The sequence below is a fragment of the Biomphalaria glabrata genome, chromosome 1 (genome assembly GCF_947242115.1).
Source record: "Biomphalaria glabrata chromosome 1, xgBioGlab47.1, whole genome shotgun sequence".
NCBI classification, from domain to species: Eukaryota; Metazoa; Mollusca; class Gastropoda; family Planorbidae; genus Biomphalaria; species Biomphalaria glabrata.
In genome coordinates, this window is record NC_074711.1 from 3,159,030 (window position 1) to 3,171,535 (window position 12,506).

The 12,506-nt window shown below is 39.9% G+C and overlaps 1 protein-coding gene across 3 annotated transcripts in view; it reads left to right on the top strand.

Moving 5' to 3' along the window:
* LOC106070245 (kinase non-catalytic C-lobe domain-containing protein 1-like) overlaps positions 1 to 12,506 on the top strand; it is a 63,283-nt gene that overhangs the window by 21,539 nt on the left and 29,238 nt on the right. The window lies entirely within an intron of this gene.

The following is a 12,506-nucleotide window of genomic DNA, read 5'->3' on the forward strand; positions in this document are numbered from 1 at the left end:
ATGAAAGACTATATATATAAACTGTTATGTGTATACAGTGTTCTGTCTATGACGAGTACAGTTAGGTATTGATTAAAATCTACAGTACTTTATTCTTCTCATTTTATATTGCTCTTAAAATTATGGAGATGTGCTTCTTGAACGACTTTTAAACATCTTTTTTTAATATGTGTATTTATTTTTAGAATGAATAAAGCAGCTCTTAATACGTAATGTCGCCACACAGACAGAATGCGGCTATTTCCCTGGAATAGATCTATATGTGACTAGTATTTTATTCTAATTTAGTTAAGAGCTTTCAATGTCACGTGATTAAATATTTAAAAACTCATTGGCTGGGCCGAAATGTTAATAGGATAATGGCTTTGTCAATGGGAAGATAGCCGATAATGTAAGAGTCTCCACAAATCAGGGAGTTGTCCTCTCTTGAAGGATGTTGTGGAGTTGACTAGGGAATAGTTACTAAATCGTTTAGAGTTTGTGCGTGTGTGGTTGGGGTGTGTTTGTGGTTCGATGTACAAATCAATATTAATTTGTAATGGTAGAGAATTGTATGGATGAAATGGTGGTTGGCTAGATGAATGTTTGGTTGAGGTTTGATAAATATTTTTATTTTTTATTCAAAAATGTGAAAGCTTTCGAATAACATTGTCTTTTAGCTCAAAGTAAAACTATCATACATCACAAAGTGAGAGTACAATATTACACACAAAAAAAATAATAACGCTTAACAGCTATAAGTTCCTACGTTTTACTTTATTTTCCCCCTTGACTCTGCACGTCACTCCTCCGCTAATGCAATAGCAATACAGTAACATAGAAAAAGAAAAGAATGGCATATGGACAAATGTGGGGGCGGTATAATGGAACTCAACGTAAAACGTAAGAAACCAAAAAGATGAAGATTAGGAGATCATTCGAACTAAATAGGTCAACTAAACAATCTCTATGACTTGATATACCTCATAAAATACTCATATTATCAGCTTTTCCTATACGAAAAAGATTTGATCAAATTATTTACTATTGAAGATTTTCATTCATGGCGGTAAAACTATTAAAAAAAAAACAACTCGCTTTCTGTTGTATCCGTGTACAAAAATAAAGGCTTTGATAAGATATTGTAACGGTTCTCATTATTCAGGCTCTCTGCAAACTGCACCACACGACACCAGCAACTTAAAGAACTTGACAACTCGGGTCTCTAAATAACGTAATAGTTTAATGTCCAACAAATCACAGCCAAATACTGTACAATTGGCAGCAACCTTACACAGGCTGTACAAAAGCTTCACACTCCGACGTATCAACTTTGTAACGCTGTATCAATTCTGTAACGCTGTATCAATTATGTAACGCTGCATCAATTCTGTAACGCTGTATCAACTCTGTAACGCTGTATCAACTCTCCGCCTCTTCCTAGACTTGCACTTGATTCAATGTTCTGGGCCGACTTCACCTAGACTGGTTCTTGACTAGGAGGCCCACTTTGAAGTTGCGATGTAATGTGACACATACGCTCTTATCTAGGGCCCTTACTGGCCTTCTAGAACTGACGGAACATCGCTCGACCCTTCTGTTTAATCACATGACCTCGTGACGCTCCTGAACATTATTCACTCTAGATGTTTCTACAAACTTCGCCAGTCATCGCAGTTGACCGTCTTGGCTCGTCACGGCTGACCGCTTGTCTAGCGCTGGCCTGGGGCGATTTGCGTCTGCTGACTACCACCATCTGTGTAAACAATAGGCTTTTTTAAAGAAGTCTGAGAAAAAAGAAAAAAAGTTCCCCATTCAGACCTTATGGTCTATAGGGCAGATGATATAAAGGTCATCTGTTTCCGTGTCCCACGGTTAACGAGGGTGTCATGTGGTCAGCACAACGACCAACCGCCTTTACTTTTACACGAAGATGAACTGCAACACTTTGGGGTATTGTCAATATCATAGTTCACTTCTTGTTCGACGTAGTTGGCAACAATAGTCTGCAGTTTAGCGTCCTTGACATTGTCTTGTTTATCATGAAAATTTCCAATAGTGCAACCTAATTTTTAAAAGATGAAAATATTTTTTTTTACATTTTCAAACCGGAAGTAATCGCAACATCCACGTCATCCGAATGACGTAATCTAGTCTAGCTGTGAAAGCCGAGAAAAGACAGGGGCTACATTTTGTATCTTGGAGAAGATTAAAATTTGTGACTTTACGAAATAAAAATGGTTTCCCGCTTAGTTCTTTTGAAATTCTTCCGTTCTCCAGTAAAAGGATTACTGGCCAAAATCTTCCGTCCACAGTCCAGTCAATGTATAGACAAATATATGGCTCATGTCGGAAGACAATGGATGCGCCCAGACGAGTCACTGGCTTTGGTTACGTCTTGAGACGGGGCAGAATCTGGAGTGGCTGATTAAGCCAATTCTCGAGCGGCTGAGTTTGCCACAGTTCGTGCATGCATATGCATCTGTCCTAGGGCTAGCTGACAGGGCAGCTTTCTTTTTCTTTCTCTTGGCTGATGCAGCTTCGTTTCTTTTGCAGTCGGCGAAGTTCATAGCAGCACGTACAGTGCTGTTCGGTCTTGGGCTATCTTTACATACTTAACATACTACATACTATAGACATATCTTTACATATTTAACACACTACATACTATAGACATATCTTTACATACTTAACACACTACATCCTATAGACATATCTTTACATACTTAACATACTAGATACTATAGACATATCTTTACATACTTAACACACTACATACTATAGACATATCTTTACATTCTTAACACACTACATACTGTTACGATCTTCTCTATCAGGCCTTCTGCAAACACTGCCCAACAGCACAACACATCTAAAACATCAACTTGACAACAAGAGCTTCAATAAACAAAGTGGCGGTTTATTTACAATCACATCAACAACAGCCAATAAACACAATTGGCTACGGTAACTTCAAATGCTTTGCTACACTACAGAACTGCCTAACTAATCACAAGTCTCTCTAGCTCGTACAGCTACATTTTCGAGGACTCACTTCGTAGCACACAGTCCTTTCTGCTTGCTGTCCTGGACTCTACTGTCCTTTCTAACACACTGTCTCTCGTCTGTTAAGGCTTTGTGGTCACATGACCATAACATTGGTCATATTGCGTGCATTAGTAGTAATGTCCCTTGTTCACCAGCCCTTGACCTGTGTGATTGGCCTGAATCATGTGTGTCAGTAGGCCGCACAAGCATTAACCCTTTCAGTCCGCCACTAGGGTTATAGCAATACTATAGACATATCTTTTGACATACTACATACTATAGACATATCTTTTGACATACTACATACCTAAACCCTAACCCTTGGTTTCAAAGGTTGTCATGGCCAGGGGTGTCAATGGGGTTAAGCTCCCATTGTCTATAAAGTACTCCTAATGGCATGCGTCTCAAATAGCCTCTGACAACTAAGTCCAGCACCTGGCCTGCTCGTGTGGCTTAGATATTAAGCCCGGCGAAACTGCTCTTACTAACAGGTGAAGGGGTGAAGGCGGATACCTGGCGCCACAAAACCGGGAGCTTCGGGCAGATGGAGCTCGTCAGCCTAGTAAGGCAGTTCATCTAGGAGAGGGGTACTCTGACTTCAAACCCCCGCTGCCTTGCGGTACTGAGGCTTCAGGAGACAACCTCGAGGAGAAATCAGGAGTGAAGCCCCTTAGGCGTTGGGAGTATCAGCTACGAAATTCCCTCCGGCAGCTTCTGCAACTGAGTTGGTGCCAAATGTAATGCGATGCGTTCCTTTGGATCACATCAGCAAGGTCGAGAGAGGGATCATGACGCATGGGCCACCCATGACCCCTTTATCCAAGGCCCAGGAATGCGCCCCGGAGAGGAAACTCTGGTGCTGCTGCAAAGCGGCTAAAACAACACGGGAGACAACAGTTACGGGTTATAAGTCCAACTTGATTGGCGTAATGTATGGACGCCACGGGTTGTCTCTGACGGTGGGAGAGGTCTTCGCGCCTCACTGATCAGCTACCGCCCGCCTCAACCTGGGCAGCCCCCAGTCAGTTAGGTGCTGATCCGCCACAGCCTGCCTGCTCTAATGGGTGCTTAGAGCTTAGTTTAAAACGACAAGTAGGCTGGAAACTTGCACCAAGCAACAAAAGAAGAAAAATTAAACTGAAAAAGAAAATCCCTGTCATGCGACTGGCCACTTGGAATGTCAGGACAATGTGTCCTGGTCTCACTGATGATCTAAGGCAGATCGACGATGCAAGGAAGACGGCAGTTATAAACAACGAGCTAAAAAGGCTACATATTGACATTGCAGCCCTGCAAGAAACCCGACTGGCCGAAAACGGCATGCTCCGCGAGACTGACTACACTTTCTTTTGGAAAGGGAAGGCACAGGATGAGACTCGAATACATGGTGTGGGCTTTGCTGTCAAGAACAGTCTTCTTCCCATGATAGTCCCTCCAGTTGGTGGCTCGGAACGGCTACTAAGCATAAGTATGATGACAGCATCTGGAAAAGTCACTCTAATTAGTGCCTATGCCCCCACACTATGCTCGCTTCAGGAGGACAAAGACAAGTTCTATGATGACCTCAAAGAAGCCATTGCAAACATTCCTCAAAAAGAACATATGATCCTTCTAGGTGACTTCAATGCCAGAGTAGGATCAGATCACACTACCTGGCCAGACTGTCTTGGGCTTTTTGGAATCGGAAAGATGAATGAGAACGGACAAAGACTGCTTGAATTCTGCACATACCATAAGCTCTGCATTACCAACACATACTTCAGAACAAAGCCACAGCACTGTGTCTCATGGAGGCACCCTAGGTCTGGGCACTGGCACCAGCTGGATATGATACTGACACGAAAAAAGGACATTGGAAATATACTGCTGACACGTAGCTACCAAAGCGCGGATTGTGATACTGATCATACTTTAGTGTCCTGCCGGACAAGACTGCTGCCAACTAAGATCCACACTTCACAGGGAAAAAGAAAATCACGCCTGAATACTACTAGCACAAAAAATCCTGATCTTTGCACCGAATTTGAGAACAAATTAGAGGAAGCTTTTAAAAACTTCTCTGTGACTGAGGTAGAAAAAAGCTGGACGTTTATGCGTGATACAATCTACCAAACATCATCACTGGTCTTTGGAAACAAAACCAAGAAAAGCGAAGACTGGTTTGAAGCTAGTCTACCAGAAATGGAAACTGCCACTACGAACAAGAGAGCAGCCATGCTAATCTACAAGAAGGATCCCACCCCAAGCAACTTAAAAAGGCTCAGAGCTGCACGTAACAATGCCCAAAGAGTAGCGAGACAATGTGCTAACAAATACTGGCAGGAGCTATGCGAAGATATTCAATCTTGTGCCGACTGTGGTAACATAAGAGGACTATATGAGGGCATGAGAAAAGCCTTTGGACCTCACACCAGCAAGTGTGCTCCGCTCAAGTCAAAAGATGGCTCAATCATCAGCGATCGTGCGCTGCAAATGGAACGATGGGTAGAACACTATGCAGAACTCTACCAGATTGAAAACGCCATCTCACCAAATGCTGTTTCCAACTTCCCATCACTTCCAGTTTTGACGGAATTAGACGAAACGCCCTCAGTAAAGGAGCTGAGCATTGCCATTGACATGCTTGCACATGGGAAAACACCCGGAGGAGATGGCATTCCTGCTGAAGTAATTCAGGCTGGAAAACATGCCCTAATCAAACCACTCCATGAACTGCTAAGCTTGTGCTGGGAACAAGGAATGGTCCCCCAAGAATTGAAAGACTCCAACATTGTTACAATTTATAAAAATAAAGGCGACCGCTCTGATTGTAACAATTACAGAGGCATCTCACTGCTTAGCATAGTCGGAAAGGCTTTTGCTAGAGTATTACTAAAGCGATTACAGATCCTGGCAGATCGTGTTTATCCAGAGTCGCAGTGTGGCTTTAGGGCAGGTAGATCTACAACAGATATGATTTTCTCTCTGCGGCAGCTACAGGAGAAGAGCAGAGAACAAAAGCAGCCCCTCTTCATAGCTTTTATTGATTTGACCAAGGCCTTTGACCTTGTTAGCAGAAGCGGTCTGTTTGCTGTACTAGAGAAAATCGGCTGCCCAAATAAGTTAAGAAAACTAGTGTCAGCTTTTCACGAAAATATGCAGGGTACCGTTCAGTTTGAAAGTTCTTCCTCCAGGCCATTCTCCATTAAGAGCGGTGTAAAACAAGGATGTGTACTGGCCCCTACACTATTTGGCATCTTCTTCTCAGTCGTACTATCCAGTGCTTTTAAATCCCTGGAAGACGGAATATACATCCATAGCAGATCCGATGGAAGGCTCTTTAACCTGGCACGTCTTAAACCCAAAACGAAAAGGCGTCGTATCTTGATAAGGGAGCTGCTGTTTGCAGATGACGCGGCACTCGTATCTCACTCACAAGGAGGTCTACAGAAGCTAGTGAACGCCTTAGCAGCTGCTTGTCAAGAGTTTAGCCTTACTATAAGTCTCTCCAAGACCGAAATCCTGGCACAAGACGTCGCAGAAATACCTATAATACAAATTGGGAACCACACCCTTTCAGTGGTGCAGGAATTTACCTACTTGGGTTCAACAATTGTCAGTAACCTAGACTTAGACATCGAGCTGACAAAAAGGATAGGAAAAGCTACCACAGCATTGGCAAAACTCTCCAAACGCGTCTGGGAAAATGGTAAATTGACCACAGCGACCAAAATCCTAGTCTACAACGCCTGTGTTGTGAGCACTCTCCTTTATGGCAGTGAAAGCTGGTCAACATACATGTACCAAGAGCACAGATTGAATAGTTTCCACTTGCGCTGCCTGAGACGCATAATGGGCATCTCTTGGAGGGACCATGTCTCCAATCAGGAAGTTTTGAGATTGGCCAATATGAACAGCATGTATGCTCTCCTGACACAAAGAAGATTACGCTGGCTCGGACATGTCACCCGAATGCCAGATGGTAGAATCCCGAAAGATATCTTATATGCTGAGCTTGTGGAAGGAGTCAGACCCAAGGGCCGCCCAAGACTAACATATAGAGATGTCTGCAAGCGAGACATGAGAGCCTCAGGCATCAGTGAAAGTATGTGGGAAAACATAGCCAAAGACCGGAGTGCATGGAGACAGACTGTGCGTGCTGGGACAACCCTTGCTGAGAACAAAAGAATTGAAGCGGCTTTAATCAAGAGGGAAAAAAAGAAAGCTGCCCTGTCTGCTAGCCCTAAATCAGAGGCATACACATGTACGAATTGTGGCAAAGTCTGCCGTTCTAGAATTGGCTTGATTAGCCACACCAGATTCTGCCCCGTCTCAAGATTAAGCCAAAACCAGTGACTCACTTGGGCGCATCCATTGCCTTTCGAGACAAAAGGAGCCATATACATACTATAGACATATCTTTTGACATACTACAAACTATAGACATATCTTTACATACTATAGACAAATAGACATTGGAGAAATAGAGACCAACAGAGACCAACGCTTTAATAAACTAGATAGGTACTGGTATATTGATGGAGGGATGTCAAACTGGGGGTCTGTTGGACAGTTTGAATCTTTGAGGAAATAGGCTTTAACTCTTTCTTTCCTATTCGACGATTCCATCGTTGATTTGAACATCATTACATTAAATTAATATTTAATTTTAAAACCTTTTCTTTATGTTATATAGAAGGTGCATGCATTCCCCTTTAACCCTATACCAAATAAAACATTATCTGATCACAACGAACAAAGCCATTGAAGCTTAATCATTATATGGTAGTGAAATACTAATGAACAAAAGGAGGAATTCCGTCTTATTATGAAAAAGTAATTACGGAGGGAAAGAGTTAAGTCTGATTACGTGAAGTAGTGTCTCATCCAATGTAACTCTAAGATACATACATCTTGCAAGAATTCTGTTTCAGTGAATTTATAGATCTATCTCTTCTTTTTTGAAGTAACGTCTGTATTATATAAGATAAGATAACTGTATACTATTAGTAAATAGTACAAAGATCTAGCTCCAACAACTTTTCCTGTATTAGTAAATAGTACAACGGACCTCATTCACCAATCGTAAACAAACAACATTTAGTCACGTGATCTTATTGATAAAACAACGGGGGAAAAAATGCCACGTGACAACCATCATGAAATAAGCATGAGATCGTAAATTATATAGAAGAGATAGGGCACCACGTGGCTAAATGTTGTTTGTTTACGATTGGTGAATGAGGTCCATTTTGGTTGAATATCATAGTGTAACATTTAATATTTTTGTGTACAGACTAAAGTGTTCAAATGATGATTCACCCATTTGAAAGATCTTTGGTCAGTTGTCCGGTCCGAACGTGCCTGTTAATATTCACCCTGTCCTTGCGACCTTATCGTCCTAACTGTGATGATGTCACGCCAGTTGGAACACTTTCCCTTGACTCCAACTGACATATATTTCAAATCATGTACACATCTAATCAGGGGCGGCAACATTGCTTCTTTAAACAATGGGAGACAGGGAAAGATTCTAGATTTTAAAAAATTGCATTGGTATACAGCTTTGAATTTACGTTCAACTGTTCTAAAAGTCTTCTCTATATCTTCTATACAGTTTACGCAATCCATAAAGGCTGTCACGTGATACGGTTTTTTTTTTCATTGTTTTATCACTATTGTCACGTGGCTAAATGTTGTTTGTTTACGATTGGTGAATGAGGTCCATTCTTCTGAGTTCATACATAGGACTATCAAGTTATTAACTCTTTCTCTCCGTAATTATTTACCACATTCTGGTGGAATCAACGTTGGTATCGTCAGTTAGGAGAGAAAGAGTTAAACCCCAACACGAAGGATTTTTTTTTCATTTACATAAACGCATGTAGAATGGTTTGTTATTTTAACTCTTATGTTTACGTTATTACGGGCATTGAGCTTACGTTGTGTTTGTTAACAGCGATTATTCATTAAGTTATTTTTATTATCATTATTATTTTTTATGATGACGCGCGCGCACACACACACACACACCCATGACGCACTCACGATCACACGACGTACCACTCAAAGTGACTTTTGTCCAGTTACTCCACCTCTGACAGGCATTCACCTTTTTTTTTTTTTAAATTGTATAAACTAGATTGAAGATCGTGTCCTTTTTTATATTCCCTTAGAAATATTTTAAAAAGCAGATCATCATCATCATCAAACTCCATTAGAGTGAGGGCTTGAGAGGCTCAAATCCTCTCTTGCAAAAGCCCTGGACAGAAACCCTGCTGTCTTGCGTAGTGCATAAATGTCGCCATACAGGTCGAGAAATTTGGGCAGAAAAAGCAGATAGCCTGTGTCAATATGTGTGACTGTGTGTAGATACCCTTTGTCTATATATCTTATATAATTCAGACGTTACTACAAAAAAAGATGATTACGTCCTACGTGTCATGCATTTAGTCATGCATATTAACCAATGACCTAAATTCTGCCAAGTCATTGGTTTTCCTGGCTAGCTCAGGCAACCCATTCCATGCTCTAATAGCACTAGGGAAGAAGGAGTATTTGTACAAATTTGTCCTAGCATATGGGACGAGGAATGTGCCTTTATCTTTGTGTCTTTCTAAATATTTTATTAGATTTTGTTTTTGTATTTAAAGATTATGGTTCAGTGTCTTATGTATAATTGCTACTTTACTTTTGAGTCTTCTCTCCTGAAGGCTTTCTAAATTTAGTGATTTTACTAAATGTGTTACTCTAGTCAAATGTGATTATTCGTTTGTTATGAGTCTCACTGCTCAATTGTGTGTGTATGTGTCGATAACCTTCCTATGTGCTATATAATTGTACATGCTTGTGGATGGCAGATATAGTGTAACATTTTTATGTATAAGCTTTTCAGAGAGGAGGATAATCTGATACACAATTTAATTTAATAGACGAATTGTGAACTTTCAAATAGTGAACTTTCAAGTAATGAAACTCTACCACACTTGGGTGTAGTTTGAACCAAATTCATCACTTATTTTGTTTCACTATGAGATTTGTATTTTGGATTTCCTATTTCCGAGAATATTCCTCCCATTTTGGAGATTACATTTGATTTGCTTGTCTGCGCCGGGAGGATTAGTCTGTTATTGATAGAATTCACCAGCCAACATGCGTCTTGTGTTCGCCCCCCCAGCACAAAACAATTCATCTCAATAGCCCGTGGCTGGACCGTCTGGACACTGATTTATTGACGAATCATATGCTACACATTTCTAAATTTGTTTTCTTGTTGTTTTTTTAAAGCTTTTTGTTTTTATCTTCATGTTTTTAAAGAAGCTGTTTATTTATAAATAAGAGTTTAAAAATGTTTTGTATATTCTATTATATAAAGCAGTGTTTCTCAAAATTGGGTAAGCGTACCTCAGGGGTATGGGAAGAGTTTGAAAGAGATACGCGTTGCACCTCACTAACTATGCTGCATATGTGTTAATAACTTAAAATCATATTTTTAAAATTGCATTTTAAAATGTATTCAACTCTAAACCGGTTTTATTTACATTTGGAGACTAAATATTTCCTTGATTTTAATACAAAATGTTTAATGGAAAAGATATCGGTTTGATATTAAGACAACATCCATGCCAAGAAGTTTGTAGCATGCGGAAGAAAAGCAATTGTTGAAATAAGATAAGATAAGATAACTTTATTGATCCAATCAAATGGAAATTCGGTTTGACTACAGTTGACAACCTCAGCGTAACTACTGTACAATAACAATATAAATGCACATACGAACAACATTCACACACGAAAAACACATACACACTCATAACCAGCGCTTTATAAATAGACTTCTATGTACTTCTCGATGACGACAGAATGTTAATTTTTAATGTTGGTCATCCAGGGTCTATTATTACTGAATGTTTTTAATTTTCTTCTTTGGTACTATCATGTTTTCAAATAACTGGATGTACGAATGAACAGTTGTGCTAAGTTCATCTGTCTGAGGCAGTTGTTTTCAAACATGTCCCAATCTGTTTGCTCCAGATAACTTAGTAGCCTAGCTGTAAAACAGCTTCAGACGGAGTCTTACAAAACAAACATAAGAAGTAGGCCTATATTTAAACATCACTCTAGTTACAAATGCAACAGAAAAAAGTTATTGCTTTTTTCAACTTTATATGTAGCCTATAATAAGTTGCTTTTTCATCATTTCTAGAAATTAAGTATTAAAAAAAAAGAACAAACGCATCTTAAACCAAATATTAAGAAGATCTGTTTTTTCAAGAACCAACAATATCAATCTTCTCATTGATCCAGATACATGTTATTTATATTACAACGTTTATTTATATTTTATTATGAATACTTATATTATTCATTCATTATTATTTAGTCTATAAATGAATAATATATTTTGATTGTTATTAAAATAAATCCTCTTTTTTTTTGGGGGGGGGAGGGAGGGCACTCAGCGTTACGAAAATTATTAAAGGGGTAGACGTAGGTCAAAAGTTTGGGAAACACCGATATAAAGCATGGATGAATGCCTAATCGTGTGGTATGCGCTCTGGACTGTCGTCTTTATGGTCCCGGGTTCGAACCTTTCCCGCCGTTATGTCCCTCAGTTCTGCAGGAGTTTTGAGCTAGGGTGTAATAATCTTTCATTCTGAAGAATCATTCGATACCTGTAAAACAACCAAAGGAATTATACATGGCAAACTTAATTTTGTTATACACCTTATCTTATAATTTACGGACGTTCCTTCAAAGAAGAAGATAATTACGTCCCACTCTTATCTAAACGTCAATCTAGTCATGCATATATGTGACCCTGTCGGACCAAGTAAAACAAAGGACGTTTGGGCCACGAGGCCTTCATCAGCTACAAAACAAACAAAAAATGACAAGAAAATTAACACAAAATAGGCTTCAGTTAAAACTTATCTGTCCGATGTTGTTCTCCATCTCTATCTGAACTAGCCAGGAAAACCAGTGACTTGGCAGAATTTAAGTCATTGGTTAATACGCATAACTAAATGCATGACGCGTAGGACGTAGTCATCTTTTTTTTTTGAAGTAACGTCTGTATTATATAAGATAAGATAAGAGGCAGAAAAGCGGGATCACACATATGCATGTTTATTGTATTTTCTATACAAGTGTTCACATCTGCAGCAGTTTCTCTTTGTTGTTTAATCTAGTCGTGCACTAACTCAGATTTCCCAGAGTTCAATTCAAGTAACTCGTTCCATCTTGTGGCGGGACTAGGGGGGAAGGAGAAGCACTTGTGAGAATCTTTCGTAGCATATGACTTAAGAGTTTGAACACATTTCTACAATCCACAATGCACGCCACACAGGCAACCCGGCAGCCAAAGATAATGAAAGTATGTGCGTGATTGTTGAGAGCCAACTTGTGGGTTATATTTGCTTCCTGGATGTTGTACAATTGTCTTTAACTTAAACGCTATTCACCTATATTGGCGCCATATTAGCTAGTTACCTTCTGCG